The following is a 20289-nucleotide window of genomic DNA, read 5'->3' on the forward strand; positions in this document are numbered from 1 at the left end:
CCTGCCCGCGCCTGCCGCCGTGCGGGGGTCCGCGCGGGGCCGAGTCCGGGGGTCATGGCCCCTGTACCTCGGCCGCGCCCTATTGGTGCCCAGGGCTGGCGGCCTGACCCGAGCCAGGCCTGTTTCCCTAAGTGGGTAGGGACAGCAGCCGTGGGCGCTACGAGGTGGCCCGGGGGCTGCGGGGACCTCTGCGCCTCCTTGGGAGTGATTGGGTGGGAGGCGCCCTAGGGGAAAGTTCCCCTCCGAAGGGACAGCTTGGGCTGTCGATGTGCCCGGTGCCATCGGTCAGCCGTCCCGTGGGTTGTACCGTTCCGGGAGATGGGGATTAAGATGTCGGCGTGGTCGGAGCCCCCTTCCCCTCCACGCCGGGACCCGGTGGCCCGTGTGGGGTGTGGGTTTTGGCTCTGAGAGTCCTGAGGCCTCCGGAGAACTCGGCCTTAAAAGGCTGCCCTTCTACCCGAAACAGGCCGGCCGGCCTGACAAGTTGATCATACTCTTGATTTCCTCTCTCCTGCTGGGAGTGGGTGACTAGGAACGGGGATCCCCTCCCTGGCGCCGTGGTGGTGTTTTTTCGCTGGGTGCTCGGTCCACTCTACTCGCTCAGCGCAGCCTCTCTCATTTGAATAATGTCTAATTCGGGGAGGTTTATATTATTGAAATGGCCGCCTGGCTTTCCCCGCCTCTCATGTTTAGTAATTCAGACCTTTAATAACAGCCACTCACAGCCCAACGCCGTGTTTATATTTTACATTCGCCCCATGTGCTTTTGTGGTTCGATATGATTCTTCGTGTGTGTGTGTGTGTGTGTGTGTGTGTGTGTGTGTGTGTGTGTGTTTTCCTTTCTCTTTTTCCCTTGGCAATCTGCTGGGCTCTGAGATCAAACCCAGCCTGTGCTGGGAAGAGAAGGAGAGAGCTAGGCCGTGACTTCTGTAGTAGTTGCCTAGGCCTCAGATTCTCTGCTACTTGATTTATTTACTAATAACCAAAATGACTACCCTACCAGTTGCCCTGTGCCTCTCTCTTTCGTGGGCAAAACACACCCTCCTCAGGGCCTTAACAACATTAAGACAGCTCCATCTAAGCATCGGCTCTGTGGTGGTTGGTTTTCTCTCTTAAAAGACTTTGTTATAGTTAGTTTGCAGTAATGTGGGGCCTAGGGAAAAATTGTTTTCTCATTTTCAGAAGCTATGAAATCTATTTTTGTTTAATACACATAGATGACTTTGTTGTGGGGATAGATAGTTCTCCTTGTCCCTCCACCCAAGTTAAATACTTTTGAGCTTTATTAAGATCTGTAGTATTTGTGAAACGAAAAGCCCAGTAATTTTTTTCTTTCTAGGAGTTGTAAAGTAGTTAAGTATTTTAGAAATTCCAATTAATGATACTTTAATTTCTCAGTTGTGCACCCTTTCTAACCTGCATTCTAAGTGAGGTGACATTAATTTTGTTCAATCTCTGTCCTAGACTTGTTTTAATGGTAACACTACAGAAAACAGAAAAGAGGTTATGTTTTCTTGAGCATTTGTGTCATGGTTAAATGAGTGAAAATAGAAGAATAAACACAGGCATTGTGTCTACACTCATCTTAGAACTTATTCTCCTAGCACACCTGCCCCTCTGCTTAAGTTGTCAGAATTGATTTTATGTTTTATCTAGACTTAGGACAGTTGGCCTGTGAAAGGCAGATTAACTTTTACTGTTTAGAGAAACAATGTCGATATTTGATCTCTGTGGACAAAGTTTTCTTTTAAGATATCTTTGTGTAGTTGTAGTTTGCTTCCCCCACCCCCCATTTTTTTTTCTTGAGGGATGTATTTGAGGAGTCATGCTTAACACCATATTAATTTTGAACCGTTGAAATTACATTGAGCCACTTTATGGTGAACAACTGGCTACATATTTCGTGGCTAGCTACATGGAAAAGAAATATTAATTTTTTAATTTGTAACAATTCAAGATTTAATGTTCTAAAAGCAAGATAATTTAAAATAACTAGTTCTCGATGTATTTTTCCCTACCTTTTCATCCAGTAGATAGGCCCTGAATGCAGCCAGAAAAAAAATCTGTTTCTAGAGAATGTTCAGGTGACCAGCTGCTTCAGACTGTTTCAGAGACTGCAGCATGAGGTCGGATGGACAAAAGGCAGTAATATGATTTCATGCCTTAAATAGCATATGTTTTTGCACCCAATTCCCAAGATGTGGTCAAACTGATGATGTCATTGGATAGAGGACAAGGTGCAGTTAATTTGATTTATTATCCTGGGGTGAAGTGTAGCAATGAAGCCTTCTCAAAGGGAAACCATTTATCTCAGGACAATTTCCTTTATAGCTGCAATTTAACCACTACTGAGGCTGCAGATATTTTATTCAGCGTGATAAAATACATTTTAACCAAATTTCACTATTATGATTTTTGTAATAAAGAGAAAGGATAAGCATTGTTACCTGCCTTTAATGTTTTGGTTGCTTTTCCATGCTGTAGTAAAAATTTGATTTTCTCCAACTTCAAATGAAATTTGGATTTCAAATAAGAATAATCAGACATGATCCATGTCTATAATAAACATACACATGCTTATTTTACGTAGATTTGTTATAATTTCCCAAACACTTACAGGAAGCTACTTAATCAGCCCAGGATTGTGGTGAGACCATTTGTTTTAGAACCTTTATATTTTTGAGACAGGTCTTACTATGCAGTCCAAGTTAGCCTTGAACTCATAATCTGCCTCTCCTGACCTCCTTATTACTAAGATTACAGTCATGCTTTTGAGTCTATTTTAATGACTAAAACTGAAATGAAAATAGGACAGTATATTCTTTTAGTTTGAAATTACAGTGTTTAAAATAAGGTAGAATAATTATAGGAAATTAGGTGCTCTGCAAATCATTTTTTAAAAGTTCACAATTCTTTTGGATTTTATGCATTTTGTTTTGATTAGTAACTTAAAAATTTTTCCTATTGGCAAAATACAGATTCCACTTATACTTTTTTTTTTTTTTTTTTTGGTCCAGTCATGGGGCCTGAACTCTGGGCCTGGGCACTGTCCCTCAGCTCTTCAGCTCAAAGCTAGTGCTCTACCACTCTTGAGCCACAGTGCCACTTCTGGCTTTTTTCTTTTTTGCTTATGTGGTGCTGAGGAATCAAACCCAGGGCCTCATGTATGCCAAGCAAACACTCTATCACTGACCCACTTCCTAGCCCTTCTCATCAAATTTTTAGCTAGTTTGTCTTAAGGTAATGTGAGAGAATTGCTGTGCTTTATTTGTGAGCAAAGTTTGGTAGAGAATTTTAGGTTGCTTTTGCAGTCTCAAGTTTAAAATCTGCCTATCTTCTTTTGTATCTGTCAGGTGACTTTCCATAAGTTTCTAGAAAATCCATTATCACTTCTTTTTTAACTTCTCCCTTTCCCTCAGTTAACTATGATGGAGCTTTTAAATTAAGATCTTGAACATTCATGACAGCTGACCAGATGTTATTAGTTTTGGAAGTGCTTTTCTGCTTCCAAGCCATTACTGTAAAAGTAATTTTAGCCTCTTCTCTCAAGTTAACTTGTAATTCTTTTCATTTTGTTATGGTAAAAATGCTGGTTGTAAAGACAAAAACAAACAGTAGACTATTATTTAGGTTTTGATAGTGTTCTGCTGTATTTTTAATTTACTGTTCAGTGTACCAATAGATAGAGAAAAGGAGTAAAAATAAAATATACTTCATTGCTGCCCAGGTTGAACTGTTAATCTGCCATTCATCTGCTCAGTGGATTTTGGAATAAGTTTAGGGTTCAGAATATCAAATTGCTCTTATGCCACCAAATATGTTTAACATCTTTGAATATCTCAGGCAGATGGGTTATAAAATGAGAGAACGAGCTGGATGCTTGGGGCTCACACCTGTAAGCCTAGCTACTCAGGAGGCTGAGATTTGAGGATTGCAGTTCCAAGCCAGCTTGGGCAGGAAAGTCTATGAGACTCTTTCTTTTTTTTTTTTTTTGTCGGCCGTGGGGCTTGAACTCTGGGCCTGGGCGCTGTCCCTCAAGGCGAGTGCTCTACCACTTGAGCTACAGCGCCACTTCCGGTTTCACGGTCTTTCCTGCCCGGGCTGGCTTTGAACCGCGATCCTCAGATCTCAGCCTCCTGAGTAGCTAGGATTACAGGCGTGAGCCACCAGCGCCTGGCTCTATGAGACTCTTATCTTCAGTTAGCCAGTTAGCTGTGGCTCAAGAGGTAGGGCTCTTGCCTTGAGCTGAAGAAGAGCTCAGGGACAGTGTCCAGGCCCAAAGTTCAAGCCCCATGACCAACCGAAAAAAAAAGAAAGAACTAAATGTTTCAGTGCTAACTTTCATAAATGTTTTCCATTAAAAATGAAATATTTGAAGTGTGCTTGATCTTTGTACCAGGGTATGAACTCTGGACCTAGCTATCTTGCTCACAGGCTGAGCTTTATTTGCTCCATACCTATGTCCTGGCTTTGTGCTTATTATCAGGGGATGTAGTCTTGGAGTTTATACCTGGACTGGCTTCAAACTGGGATCCTCAGGTCTCAGTTTTCTGAATAGCTAGGATTAGCAGTGGCTAGTGAGTATTGCTTGATTTTAAATTGAGGGTGTGGCATGAGCCACCGTGTGTATTTTATTTTTAATGTTAAAACCCCAGTCACTGTATACCCACGACTATAATCTTAGCTACTCTGGAGGCTGAGATCTGTGGATGACATTGAAGCCAGCTCTGGCAGGAAAGGCCATGAGACTCTTTTATCCTAATAAACTGATCAGAAAAAGCTGGAAATGGTGCTGTGGCCCAAGTGGAAGAACTCTAGCCTTGAGCAAAAGAAGCCCAAAGACAGTGCCCAGACCTTGAATTCAAGCCCCAGGACTGGCAAAACAACAATACAACCCCCCCCCCCACTGTTCTGGTATCTTTGTATTGTCATGCAACTGCCATTAGTTTGCTTTGATACATCATTGTTGATTTAGTTACAAACTTTTGATGATTAACAAGGAGATTTTATTTAGAACTGTTGAAGTAGTGAACAAGTTGCCCACAAAACATGCCTCTTTGTGGTCACCTATTTTCTTGTTTCTAATGTTTTCATAAGTGCTAAATTTCTGAGCAAACCTAGCTATTATTTATTATTTCTTCAAGGAATTCTAATATTGGCATTAGAGTAGAAAGTTGTGGATTTGACTTAGTGACACACATACTTTATTTGAGGTTCTGTATTCTTCCTGCATTAATCTTCTCTAACACCCATCCCACTCTCTCTCTCTCTCTTCTTTTTTTTTGTTCCAGACCTGGCTTGAATTCAGGGCCTGGACTTTTTTTGCTCAAGGCTAGTGTTTTACCACTTGTGTCACAGCTCCACTTCTGGCTTTTTGGGGTTAATTGGAGCTAAGAGTCTCCAGGATTTTCCTTCCTACTGTGATCCTTTATAGCTAGGATTCAAGGATTACAAATATTGGTAACCTGGCTATTCCCCACCACCTTTTAACCTAGACTCTCTAGGAATGTAGCCCTTGCTGGCCTTAAACTATTCTCCTGCCTCAGTCTCCCACTGCCCTACCCCTTTAAAGGAAATTCTTTAGAACATAGCTTAATTTTTCTTTTTTATAGTGTCTAAATACTTAAATATCTCTAATTAAAAGAGGTAATGATTAAGCTTTACAGAATAGCACTTTCCTTATGTATATTTTAGCAAACATTTCTGCCCATTGTTGATATAAATTTTATTGTAAATAAAGATAATTGTTAACTAGATTTTTAAATAGCTTTATTTTTATTTTTTTGTCGGTTATGGGGGCTTGAACTCTGGGCTTGGGCCCTGTCCCTGCGCTCTACTGCCTGAGCCAAAGTGCCACTTCCGGCTTTCTAGTATTTACTGGAGATAAGTCTATTGGACTTTTCTGCCCCGCCTGGCTTTGAACCAGGATTCTCAGATCTCAGGCTCCTGAGTAGCTAGGATTATAGGCAAGAGCCACCAGTGCCCAGATTAAATGGCTTTATTTTGTACTAAAGTATTTCTTACTGCTTAAATTGATGAAATTTGTGTAAATTCTTTCATTAGTAATAGCAAGAGCAGCAAAAATAGCATGAGCCATTGAATGATTTGTAATGTATTTAGAATTTAGAATATAAATTATCCTACATTTCAGAGCTTCTCACTTCAAGCTCTTTACAAATAATGCATAGAGAGCTCTGTTTTACTAATTAATTTTTACCAATTAAAACACTCTATGCTAACTTACTTAACATTGCTAGAATATTTTTGATAAAATACCTTTAAAATTTAAAAAATTCTCCATTTTAGGCTTTTATGTTGCCTCAGTTTTGCTGATGGGATTAGTAAGTGAGCAAAAGAAGAATCAGCAAACTTCTAGGTTTATCAGATTCTGTTTTGGATTTTCTGAATTGGAAATAGAAAACTTAAGGAAATGTATTTTCTCTAAATGTGAAAAGCACAAAATGAGAGTAAATTTACTTAGCTGACAATACTGAGATTCACTGGAAGTATGATTTAATTTGTCAACATTATTTCATAATTCTTTATAACTTTATTGGTTTTTATGTTGGAATCATCGAAATATGAAATTAGTTCAGTACGATAATAAAAATAAAATTTATGGCAGATTTTTTTTCTAGTAAAATTTCTCTGCATTAGGAAATCTAAATAGGAACTACTTGGAAATAAACATGTTCTATATAAGACTCATTTGTATTCCAAGATTGTGTTTACCATAAGTAATGGAATTGCGCTGAAGATGCGTTTTAAGTGACCTAAATGTTGTTGTCTCTTTACTTTTGGTGATTTTTTTTTTTTAAACTACATTTGCTTTCATGGGCTGCTTATTGAATAAAATCCTTTTGTTTTCTGATTAGTACTGAAGTAAGCAAGATAATTCTCAGTCTTTAGAAATAAGTATTTTAATCCCCTTCCACCCCCTTCTTCTGGACTGGGGCTTGAACTCTGAACTTTGTATTCTCATTTAGGTTTTCTCAGCCAAGGCTCACACTCTACCACCTGAGCCACACCTCCACTTCAGATATTTTGCTGGTTAATTGGAGATAAAAGTGTGGCTGGTTTTGCATCTCAATTCTCAGCCTCTTGAGTAGCTAAAATTACAAAAGTGAGCCACCAGCCCTGGCTCTTACTCTTTTCTATTCTTTCTTTTCTTTTCTTTTTTGCTTTTTTTTTTTTTCCTCTCTCTCAGTTGTGGGGCTTGAACATTGGGTCTGGGTACTGTCCCTAAGCTCTTCAGCTTAAGGCCAGTGCTCCACCACTTGAGCCACAGTGCCACTTCAGGTTTTCTGATGGTTACTTGGAGATCAGAATCTCACAGACTTTCCTGCCTGGGTTGGCTTTGAACCAGTGATCCTCAGCTCTCAGCCCCTGGAGTAGCTAGGATTACTGGCGAGAGCTTTCTTTTTTTTTTTTTATTTGTGAACATACTGTACAGAGGGGTTACAATTACATGGGCAGGATAATGCGTACATTTCTTACCAAGCATTGCAGCCTCCTCCTTTGGTTTACCCTTCACATCCCTTCCCAGCCTCCCCCCTCCCCCCCCCCCCCCCCCCCCTCCCTCTCCTTCCCTCCCCCCTTCCCCCCCCCCCCCAACCGACGTTGTAAAGCTCGTTTTGGACATGACAACTTATACTTCTCGTTGTTGCATTAGGTCCACCTGTATCCTTAAACAACTGTTTTTTCTCCCTCTCCTCCACAAGTTATACTGACATTAAATATAGTGAAAGCAGGGGTTATACTGTGGGGGAGGGATCGTACACATTTCTTAAGCTTATCAAAATAACTGTTGAGTAACTGGTCCAAAGCCAGTTGTCTTTGAGATAACAAGGGCTTATAAGAATGCTGCCAGCTTAACAAAGCAGAATTTAAAAACGACACATATAATTACATATTAAAACAGGTAACAGATAATGAAGGATCAAAAGAAATCAGGGTGTGTCCTAGTTGAATTTTCCAAAGCATTTTATAATGTTATAGCTAAAAGATAATTTAGTTACAATCTATCCTAACTAAAGCTTTTGCTTCAAGGCTAGAAAATATTTTCACAGGGTTTAATGACTTGCTTCCAGCCACCTAACTGTTACGTAACAGGTTGGAACACAAGACTTTTGTCTTTTTATTTTTGTTTTTTGGTCTTAAGCCTTTTTGTGGTGCCAGAGATCTAACTTAAACCTAATGTATGCTAAACTTGATCTACTGCTCAGCTGTATGTGCCTTCATTGCCATGCCCAGACTTCAGTCTTTTTGTCTTCTCCCACATTCTCCTTTCTCACTCTACCACATTGCTGCCAGAGTAGGATTTGTGTAGATGAGATTTTACGCTTATTAAGAAAAAAATTAGGAATGGAAAGACAGGGAAGGTCACTTCAGTGGGGGAGGTGGTTGTTCAGTATTGTGCTATATAGTTGAGGAATGAAGTGGTATTTGTTCTCTGCCATTTGCTGTCTGCAAAGAAGCCATTGGAAGTTTTTCAAACTATGGAATGATATGATTAAAAATGATGCTTTAGGGTTCATGTGGTCACTGTGCAGGATAGTTGAAAAAGGGATATTGGATTAATAAAAGTCAATATATAGAAATTGAGGTACTTGTATTTGGTCTTATAGATAATTGCTCTGTGGCCAGAGATATAAACACATATAAAACAATTACCTGATCACAAGAGGCTTTTAGTCTAATAACAATGTAATAAGCTAGGTATTCAATCCATGATACAGCTTTTGAGGGTCTTGTCTAATTACACAGAAAGATGACCATTAGGAGAATTTCTTGCTTGATCTTTACAATAGAAACTTCTGTTTCTGACCACTGCATTTGTTTTCAGTTTGTGGATACAGACTTGTCTAGTTGACTTTGTTGTCTTTCCAAATCAAATTCAAAGTTTATATAAATTACTAACCTGAAAGGAAGCAAATACAGAGGCAGTTATGGGTATGCAATTTTCTTATCCCCATTCCAATTCCATTTTATGTCCTTACATTTGTTTTGTATTTCTTTTATTGCTTCCATCTTGAAAGTCTTGTTGTTTTGTGTTTTATGTGGGCTCCTTTACCTCCTTTATGGAGCAAAGCAGGTATAAATAAAATTACCATAATCATGACATAATGATAATGTATATTTTTATAGTGTCTTAAAATTTTTAGCAGCATTCTCATTACTTAAGACCTTACAGGCAAGTATTATTATACCCATTTTATAGTTGAGGAAAATAAAGGTCAGATTAACTGATTTTTTTTTTAAATTTAACCTAATAATTTTAGTGTCTTCATAACAAAAGTTGGAGTTTAGAACTGGATCACTTGCCCCTTTCTCTTTTTATCTCCACCCAATTCAAAATGTTTGCATCTCTTAATAGCTAGCGTTCTCTTAGATCTACAGTTGGGCTCAACACATTCAAGTCTCAGCACAATCTTCTTTGTAGTCTTAGCTTTTTTCTGGAAAATTGGCTTAGTCTGACTGCCATAGCCACTCTGCTTCCTGTCGTAACGACGCTTTCCTGGGCATACAGAGAATCCTTGCCCTTCTTGTACTGTGTTACTTTGTGAGGTTGGTGCTTGCCACACTTCTTACAAACAGTATGGCCGGTTTTAGGAACATTAACCATGATGGCAGGAAAGCCTGCAGCAGCGCCAAAAGAGATTAACTGATTTAAAAAAGTTTTTTTTTATTGTGAAAATACTGTACAGAGGGGTTACAATCACATGAGCAAAGTAATGACTACATTTCTTATCAAGCATTGTTTTTGTTTCCCCCCCCTCCTATCCATCCCTTCCCTCCCATCCCCACAACTACCCAACCCCCCCAAATTGTAAAGTTCGTTTTTTCAACATGTTCCTTTTTCAACATAGCGTCTTGTACATCTCATTGTTGCAATGGGTCAACCTGTATCCCTATTTAAACAATTTGTTTTTTCCCTTCCATTCCCCAAATTATACCAACAGGAGTTATACTGTTGGGGAGGGACATACAAAGCAACCAAAAAAAAAAAAATCACGTGTTACCTTATAAATACATTAGAAACAATAGCAAGAAAGAAAAAAAACCACTTGTGTCCTTATCTTGGGGTTTATGTTGCTTAACATCATCTTATCTGACATTTTCTGCTTGTCTCAGATATATACTAGTTATTGCAAATAAGGGAAACCATGGGACCTATGTTTTTTCCAAGGTCATATGCTTTAATAAGCACCAAGTGTGGTGGGTATAGAAGGACTTCAAGGTTAGCTGTTTCTTAGACTGTGTGTTGATGAGTAGAGGAAGGCAGTCTGGGACTTTACAGTTTTCAGCAGCCAGCCAGAGGGAGTATTATGATTTAGTTCAGAGAAGAGCAGTGCAACAAAAAGATAGATGTAGAAAAGTTGGGAGAGGGAGCTATTTGGGAAACAAGGCAAGATCTGAATTTTAAACATGCTTTGTTTTAAGCTCCTTGTAAAAATTGAATTTTTTAAATGTGTTACATGTGTGATAACACTAGAATTAATAAATGTTTGTGTTGCTGTGTCTGTGTTGACTGAGCATTGAAGGTGGATACTAAATTCTAGACATCTCAATTTGGCTTTGCCACTGACCTCTATAGTTATATCTATCAACAGTAAGATTGTGGTAACACCAGTATTACAGGGATTCTGTGAGGGACAACAAATTGATAGATACATCTGTGCCCTTGTTTTCTCTTAGAGGAGCACATGAGTGTAAAATCAGTGATTTTATGGGGCTGGGAAGGTGGCTCAGTGGTAGAGTACTTGCCTTGCATGCATGAGGCCCTGGGTTTGATTCCTCAGCACCACATAAGCAGAAATGAGCTGGAAGTGGGGCTGGCACTCAAGTGGTAGAGTGCTAGCCTTCAGCTGAAGAGCTGAGGGACAGCACCCAGGCCCAGAGTTCAGGCCCCATGATCAACAACAACAACAAAAAAATCAGTGATTTTATTACTTGTGCTACTATGGAGACGTGTTAGTGGCTGATGGATTCCATGCAGCCTCTTGTTGTATGTAGATTGTGCATTTATGTCTGTAGCCAGCATTGACAAAGGAGGCTTCTGTGGAAGTGGTCATTGCTGTTTGAAGCAAATATAAACATGTCCTTGATTTCTGGACTTATTATTATCTATCCTTCACTCCTGCCCTTGCATTCTGATCTTTTGCCTTTAAGAGTATGACTTAGTGATTCTACCACAAACAGAGCATTTCTTTTATCAGCTTTTAACTTTTAGAAAAGTCACTGGGTGCTGGTGCCTCTTGCCTGTTGTCTAGCTACTCAGGAAGCTGAGATCAGAGGATTATGGTTTGAAGCCAGCCTGGGCAGGAAAGTTCTTGTGACTCTTACTTATAATTAAACTCCCCTCCCCCAATTAAAGAAAAAGTTGAGTTGTGACTCAAGAGAACACTATCCTTGAGTATAAAAGCTCAGGGACAGTGCCCATACCCTGAGTTCAAGCCTAGAACTGGTGTGCACATGCATGCACACACAATCTTCTAAAAGTTGAAAATCTTCTTTGGGAGGGTGGGGGTAGTTCTATTTTATGTTGAGTCTTACCTGGATCCCAGTCCCACTTTGAGATGGGATCTGAAAGTAAACCTCTGTTTTGTTTGGTCAGGCCATAGAGTTTGAGATGTTCTATAATTATCCCTGCTGTTAGAAATAGTTCGGGATATTGGGGTGTCACATACGAATAAAGACACCAACTGGAAAGGAACAAGGTAAAGTTTACTTCTGCAAAAGGGTATAGTATCAGCCAAAAGATCTGGCAAGCAAGCCTACAGTGCTGGAAGGCTGCTCCATTTTTATCCCTAACCCAGCAGGCCCTGCCCCTCTGCTTGGATTGGCTGAGTGCAGGTTCACCGTGTATAGAAGGATGTAGCTTAATTAACAGGGTGTAACTAAAATTCATGGAGCTTCTAACAGGATGTCTTTTTTTTTTTTTTGGTCGGTCATGGGGCTTGAACTCTGGGCCTGGGCGCTGTCCCTCAGCTCTTCAGCTCAAGGCGAGCGATCTACCACTTGAGCTACAGTGCCACTTCCGGTTTACTGGTGGTTTATTGGAGATAGGAGTCTCACGGTCTCTTCTGCCCGGGCTGGCTTTGAACCGCAATCCTCAGATCTCAGCCTCCTGAGTAGCTAGGATTACAGGCGTGAGCAACCAGCGCCCGGCTTTAACAGGATGTCTTAATTGAAGCACAGCACTAAGAAGATGTAACTGAAATATAATTAACAAGGGCCAAGCTATTTGGCCAAAGCAGGGACTTTTTAGAAAATCAGTTCTCACAAAATTGACAGAAAGGGAGCAATCTACTTAGTTAGAATAGCTGCTTTTCTCACACTGCCTTGGCACCTGTAATGTATGAAGTATGTGAAAAGGGGTCTGGGAGTTGAGAAATCTGGGATCTATATCATTAATTAGCTGTGTAATTTTGGGTAGTTGTTACTTCATGGATTTTTACAATCCTTGATTTTTTTTTTTTTTTTGTCGGTTGTGGGGCTTGAATTCTGGGCCTAAGCGTTCTCCTCAGCTCTTCAGCTCAAGTCAAGTGTTCTACCACTTGAGCTACAGCGCCACTTCCAGTTTTCTGACTAGTTTATTGGAGATAAGAGTCTCGCAGACTTTCCTCCCCAGGTTGGCCTTGTACCATGATCCTCAGATTTCAGCCTCCTGAGTAGTAGTATTACAGGCGTGAGCCACTGGTGCCTGGCTTCCTTGCATTTTTAAATTAAGAGTAATTTCACACTTCTTCCAGTACTAGGGATGGAACCCAGAGCCTTACACATTTTATACCCCCAATTTTCACACCTTTAAAATCGTGGGTTCTTATAGGTAAAAATAGAGCTGTTCAGCCTGTCGCTGGTGGCTTATGCCTGTAATCCTAGCTACTCAGGAGGCTGAGATCTAAGGATCACAGTTTCAAAGCCAGCAGGGGCAGGAAAGTCCATGAAACTCTTAGCTCCAATAAACCACCAGAAAACCAGAGTGGCTCATGTGGTAGAGCAGTAGTCTTGAGCTGAAGAGCTGAGGGACAGTGTCCAGACCCAGAGTTGAAGCCCCAGGATTGACGTGTGGGCGCACACACACACTCTCTCTCTCGCACACAAATTGAGCTGTTTTGGTCTGATTTGAATGGAATCTAGAAGGAGAGAAGGCATTCTCTTCCTGTTCTATTCAGTAGTTGCTGGGCCAGCCACTGGATCCTTAGTACTGCAAAGTCTAAAATCTTTCTCCTCCACGTTTATTTTAAGGGACTTATCTATTCGTAGTCTGTCTCCTCAAATAATCCTTGTTTTTAAGCCTGAGCTCCTGTGCCACTGACCTGAATTTAGTACTTAATTTATGTTCCTTTAGCTAATTCAGCACTTCATAATGGGCAGTAGTATTTCTTCCCTGATTATATAAGTAAGTCTTGTTTCCTTATATATGAGCATTGAGGACATGAACATACTAGTAGTCATTTAACAAATAATGCTTGATTGATTAAATTAGTGACTCATTCTTTGTTGGGGTTTGAGTCACCCATGGAATTTGTGCATGACAAGGTACAGGCCTCAACTGGTTTCTAATATTGTGGAGATCTGAAAATCTGTATTTAACAGAGCTTTGCAGGTGATTCCTAGCATTAAATGATTACTTGTTGCATTTCAAGATTATTTATTTTTTAGACTACTCCCCCAAATGGTTCTCAGTTATTGTACTAGGAAAACTGGCTAATGAGGAAGGTAACTCAGTGAGGGAACACTTGCTTCACATGCACAGGCTCTGGGTTTGTTCTCTAGTACACATATAACAACACTAACAAAAGATTTCATAATGAAAATATAGACTGAGAACTAGAACCTAATTTCCTTGTTCTAAGTATTATCTACCTATTGGATCTTCAACAAATCACTTAACTTTTTCTGACCTGTAAAAAATAATGAGTTAGGAAAAAAAGTTTATATACTTTTAAAAAAATGTAGAGTCAGGTGCCAGTGGCTCGTATTCAGAATAAGCCTAGCTATTCAGGAAGCTCAGATCTGAGGATCACAGTTCAGAGCTAGCCCAGTTACATTTCATCAAAAAGCCAGAACAACAACAACAAAAAAGCCAGAACAAATGGTTAAGGGCCCGCTGTGGATGAAGGAGGGTTATGGGGTTGTGGAACTGATGAACACTCCTTAAAATTTTTAGCTAGTCATGGTATTACACACCTGTAATTTCATCTACTACAGAGGGGAGAAACAGGAGAATTTGGTTGAAGGCAAGCTCCTGCAAAATCAGCACAGATCTGATCTAAAAAAGAAACTAAGAAAGCAAAAGGATTAGAGGCCTGGCTTAGGTAGTAGAATGCCTACCTACCAAGCTGGAAGACACAGTCAAATCTGGGTGTTGGTGGCTCATGCCTGAAAATTAGCTACTCAATAGTCTGAGATCTGAGGATTGCAGTTGAAAGCCAGCCTGCGCAGGAAAGTCTGTGACACTTTTGTCTACAATGAACTAGCAAAATGCTTGAAGTAGAGCTGTGTTCTCTGGTAGTATAGCACTAGCCCTGAGTGAAAAAGCTGTGTCCAGGTCTTGAATTCAAGCTCTAGTACTGGTGTGCGTGCTCACGCGTGCACGCACACACACACATACACACAGCAGTGGGGGTGGGGACTGGAGGAAGGAAAAACTTTCTATGTTTCTAGACAGGAGTTTTTCAAAACAAGGAAAGACAAGGTGAAGATAAGGAAACAGAACAGATTTTGTGAATGCATTAACTTTCATCTAATATTTTAGTGTAGAGTATGAAACTTGATGCTGTCTTAGCAACGGAACTTAATTATGTACCCATAGGAGTTGGACTTAGATTTTAAACTTGAATCATCCTAAAATGTGAGTGAATAAAGACATGAGCTTATTAAGAATTGTAGTATTCTGTATGAGTACAACTAAGTTGTAATGAATGTCCTTTTACCTTTAATTCAGCAAATATTTGTAGTCTCTTTTATGCCTTGCCATGTACCCAACATTGGTGATAAGAATGATGCAAAATAAGTTACCATCTCTGCCCTCTGATGGTTTACAATTTCTTGGGGAAACAATATAGTAGAAAAGAGCAGCCGAGCACCGGTGGCTCATGCCTGTAATCCTAGCTTCTCAGGAGGCTGAGATCTGTTGATCGAGGTTCAAAGCCAGCCTGGGCAGGAAAGTCCGGGAAACTCTTATCTCCAACCACAGAAAACCGGAAGTAGTGCTGTAGCTCAAGTGGTAGAGCGCTAGCCTTGAGCTGAAGAGCTGAGGGACGATGCTCAGGCTGAGTTCAAGCCCCATAACCGACCAAAAAAAAGAAAAATTGCAGTGTTCAGTGATTTAAATATGGAGGTTCACACTATTCAGGGAGCATAAGGTAGGTATCTTAATATGGGGAAAATTATTTAGGAAGGACTTATTGAGGAGATATTTCCTAAAACATGAAGAGTGAGTAGGAGTTATAAGTCTAAGGCTGGGTCTAGGAGGTGGGATTAAAATTGTTCTGCACCAAGAGGGCATCAAATATACACATGAAAACAACACTTTCACAGCCTTTAACTTCAGCAGATTGGTTCAGGAAGAGTGAGATGTAACTGAAGAGCTTAATGTGATTTCTAAATAATGAGACTATTTTCATGATCTTTGTATTTTTCAGTGACAGAAATTTGTGGCAGAGACTATACCTTCTAATAAAAATACATTGGTTTCTGGTAATGATGATAGTAATAGTTAAACAAATTGTTGTGCTAATTACTGTGCTGAATGCTTTAAATATTAATCAGAAAGATTTTATGTGATATGTATCCCTATCTTTCAGGAGAGGAAACTGAGACTTAAGAAAGTGACAGACCTGTGACCTATTTTTGTTATAGCAGTAGTCAGAAGCATTATCATTCTCTTGATCATTTATTCAATCAGATGAATGATGAATAATATGTAGAATTAAGAGATTGCAGAATTTCTGCTGCAAGATTTATATATTTAAGAACTGTCTTTTGAGTTCATCATCAGCACTTTCTTTTTTTTTAATTTAATTTAATTTTATTTGTGAAGATACTGTACAGAGGGGTTACAATTACATGGGCAGGATAATGCGTACATTTCTTACCAAGCATTGCAGCCTCCTCCTTTTGTTTACCCTTCACATCCCTTCCCAGCCTCCCCCCTCCCCCCCAATATCATCAGCACTTTCTAACGATTCCCAGGTCCAGGTTATGTGGTATCAGTGATACTCCTTTTTTTTTTCTCATTTATTTTTTCCCTCGTTTTCTCTTCCATCTTTCTCTAACTCCCTCCTGCCTTTGTCCCTCCCCAGGGTCTAGATTTATAACTTAGGCTAGCCTTGCTTGGATTTGCCATAATGTCCAGCCTGGCTCCTACTTTCAATTCTCCTACCTTAGCTTCCCCAGTGGGGGGACAGGCGTGTGGGGGGAGAGGCGTGTGACACAACACTCAACTTGGAGATAGACAATTGATTATCAAGTCTAATATTAATTTAGATTTCCGATATTTCCAGATACTGGATATAAATTGTTTTTGAGGTTCCTGGTATGAAAATCACTGGTCCTAGTAATCCATAAATCTTGACATTTTGCATTTCTGTTAAGCAAATTATATATTAAAGTGGGTATGATAGCATACTCTGTAATCACAACATTCAGGAGGCAGAGGTAGGATTGTGAGTTTTGGGCCACCTTGGTCTACATTGTAAGAACCTGTTTCAAAAAAAGTATATGTTAAGCTAGAATTCATTATAATTATGGATGTTAGCATCTGGGTAATTTTTATTTGGGAACATTTATATTGTGATTTAGTTAGGGAGATAATAAAATAGCATGGTTACTTAGTGTTACTACTACCACTCCTGTTGTTACTTGTGGGGTTTAAACTTAAGGCCAGAAAGTGTTATGCTTGAGCCATATCTCCACTCCAAACCTCCCACCTTTTTTGCTTTAGTTATTTTTCAGATAAGGTCTCACTGTGATCCTCCTGCCTTTCCCTGTCATAGCTGGGATTATAAGTCAGGCTACTTTGCCCAGCTTGTTTGTTAAGATGGGGTCTTGCTAACCATTTGTCTAGGCTGACCTTGGACTACAATACTCCCCATCTGTGTCTCCCAAGTAGTTGCAGTTACAGAGATGCTACTATACCTGGTCATATTATTAACAAATTTTAATGTTTGACAAATGTGTTGGGACTTGAAATTGATGTGCAGGCAAAGCATACAAAAATTGTATTTGTTTTTCATTGTTTTCTCTTACTAAGCTGTTCTTAAACCAGGGGTATAGTTTTCACATGAAGAATAGCATCAATGATGGTTCATTATTTCTGCTGAAAAGTCAACTATTTTAATGTTATTGATGCCCAGTCATATATACCCAGTTTAGGTGTTTTGCTGTCTCTAAAACTTTTCCTTATGATACATTGTTGAGAAACCCCCTTCCCTCTTGTCTGAGTGCCACCTGTTCTTAGCCAGAAGAGGATGATGTTTTGGCAGACTGACTGTAGCATACATATGCTTGTGGCTGCCAATCACTATTACAAAGGAATTGGTGAAAATCTTCTGATTTTTTTTCTTTTTTATAGCCGTGGGGCTTGAACTCTGGGCCTGGGCACTGTCCCTCAGCTCTTTACCACTTGAGCTACAGTGCCACTTCCAGTTTGTTGGTGGTTTATTGAAGATAAGATTCTCACAGTCTTTCCTGCCTGGGCTGGCTTTGAACCGCAATCCTCAGATCTCAGCCTCCTGAGTAGTTAGGATTACAGGTGTGAGCCCCTGGCGCCTGGCCAATCTTCTGATATTTAGAGAGGCATCTGAAAATATCACTTAGTCTGAGCAAATGAATTAATTTTATGAATGATGCTGGAAGAAATTATGGTGTAATTTCAGGGGATTTAGACTGTAGTGGTAATACCAATGTCAACTCTTGCATCTGGAATCACATCTTCATGGCTCTATATTGTTCTAAGGACTAGTTTGACCCAGGTTCAGTTATTATTGAGCCCATTTCTTGGAAGTTGTTCTAATGTATATATGCAGGCATAAATATCTATTGGTATACAGTCATCCATAGCTATACCATGGTTCACTTATTGCAGCTTCATTTTAACACAAGTTTTTAAAAAGATAAGCAAGGGCCGACTATCTAACACTGCTACTTTGAGGATTTTTCCTATTATGGGGGTCTTTGGAACATAACTTTCACAATAGGTAAAGGATCACTGTATAGACAATCTACTGTATGTACACACCTGTGCACAGGTGTGTGTGTGCGTGCACGTGAGTGTGCACGTGTGTTTCATGCATTCGTATGTAACTTTTGAAAGAGAAATAAAAATATAGGCCTTTCATATAACTTGCCTTTTTATTTATTTTCATGACACTATATTTGTTTTTCATTGCTCCCTATCCTTTAGGATTTACTAGGTTCAAAATAAATAGTATTTTTTATTTGCTAGATGTAATGTTTCTCTATCCTTTTCAAGAATCGGTGAGATACCTTTTTTTTTTTTGGTCAATCATGGGGTTCAAAATTGAAAACAGCTTGGGTGCTGTCCTTGAGCTCTTTTGCTCAAAGCTAGTGCTCTACCATTTTGAGCCACAGGTCCACTTCTATTTTTCAAATGGTTAATTGGATATAAGAGTCTCATGGACTTTCCTGCCCAGGCTGTTTTGAACCACAATCCTCAGATCTTTGCCTCCTGAGTAGCTAGGATTACAGGCGTGAGCCTGGGCATTCCAATGCTCCGCTGGAATGCCTTCTGGTGGCACAGATAATAAGTTGATTGTTGAATTACTGCTCAGGTTGACCTATTGCTAATCCACAGTGAATTTTAATTTTCAGAAGGCACCAGTGATCCACATTAACAAAGGAGCAGTTTTCACTTGGTATTATAAAACTGAATCATGTTGACCCATCTGCAGCTTTCATTTCTTCAACAACTTTCTTCCTTTTGTGTGTGTTGATGTGTTCTGGTCCTGCGACTTGAACTCTGTCCCCGAGTTTCATTGTTCAAGGCTAGCACTCTACCTTTTGAGCCACAGCTCTATTTCTGGCTTTTTGTTGGCTAATTGGAGATAAGAGTCTCATAGACTTTCCTGCTTGGACAGGCTTCAACTGCAATCTTGAGATCTCAGCCTCTTCAGTAGCTAGGGTTACAGGCGTGAACTACCAGCACTTGGCTTCTTTTTAAAAATATATATAATTTTTTTGTTATTAAGATGTTGTAGAGAGGAGTTATTTCATAAGTCAGGCAATTAGTACAATTCATTTTGAACAGTGTTACAACCCAGTTTCCTCTTCCCATTCCTGTCCACCAGTTTACCAACCTTTTAAACTAATTTTGCAAATTTTCGGCTATACTTTTTATCTACTTTTTGTGATAGTTCCTTATTTTTTTTTGTGGTACTGGAGTTTGAACTCAGGACATATTTATGCTTGCAAAGCAGGCACTCTACCACATGAGCTACACCTTTAATCCCCTGTTTCATCCTTAATGATTGCAGCTGGGATCATATCTGTATTGGGGTATATTGAATAGTTTACTAGTCTGTTTACTTGATCTCTTTTAATGTATGTGAGTTTTTTTGTTTTTGTTTTTATTTTTTTGCTGGTCATGGGGCCTGAACCCTGGGCCTGGGCACTGTCCCTCAGCCCTTCAGCTCAAGTCTAGCGCTCTACCACTGGAGCCACAGCACCACTTCCAGCTTTTTTTTTTTTTTTTTCTGCTTATGTGGTGCCGAGGTATCGAACCCAGGGCCTCATGCATGCAAGACAAGCACTCTACCACTGAGCCACCTTCTCAGCCCCCTGTATGTGTTTTTTTCCATTGTGTATGATAAACATTCATGTACAGAGTTTTAGTTTTTAAAGACAAATGCTTAGAAATGGAATTTTAGGATTAAAGAATTACCAGAGCCTGGCCCTGGTGGCTCATGCCTGTAATCCTAGTTACTCCAGAGGCTGAGATCTGAGGATAGTGGTTCAAAGCCAGCCTGAGCAAGGAAAGTCCATGGGACTCTTATGTCCAATTAAACACCAGAAAACTAGAAGTGGCACTGTGGCTCAAGTGGTAGAGTGTTTGCCTTGAGCTGAAGAGCTCAGGGACAGTGCCTAGGCCCATAGTTCAAGCCCCATGACCAATTTAAAAAAAAAGGGGGGGGGCTGGGAAGGTTGCTCAGTGGTAGAGTGCTTGCCTTGCATGCCTGAGACCCTGGGTTCGATTCCTCAGCACCACATAAGCAAAAAGAAAAAAAAGCCGGAAGTGGCGCTATGGCTCAAGTGGTAGAG

General features: G+C 40.0%; 1 protein-coding gene and 1 pseudogene across 4 annotated transcripts in view; one reads left to right on the top strand and one right to left on the bottom strand.

Annotated features, from left to right (window-relative positions):
• Positions 1-20289, top strand: part of Pou2f1 (POU class 2 homeobox 1) — a 143085-nt gene that overhangs the window by 718 nt on the left and 122078 nt on the right. The window lies entirely within an intron of this gene.
• Positions 9286-9629, bottom strand: LOC105989684 (annotated as a pseudogene).

This window comes from Dipodomys ordii, unplaced genomic scaffold (assembly GCF_000151885.1).
Source record: "Dipodomys ordii isolate 6190 unplaced genomic scaffold, Dord_2.0 Scaffold57, whole genome shotgun sequence".
NCBI lineage: Eukaryota > Metazoa > Chordata > Mammalia > Rodentia > Heteromyidae > Dipodomys > Dipodomys ordii.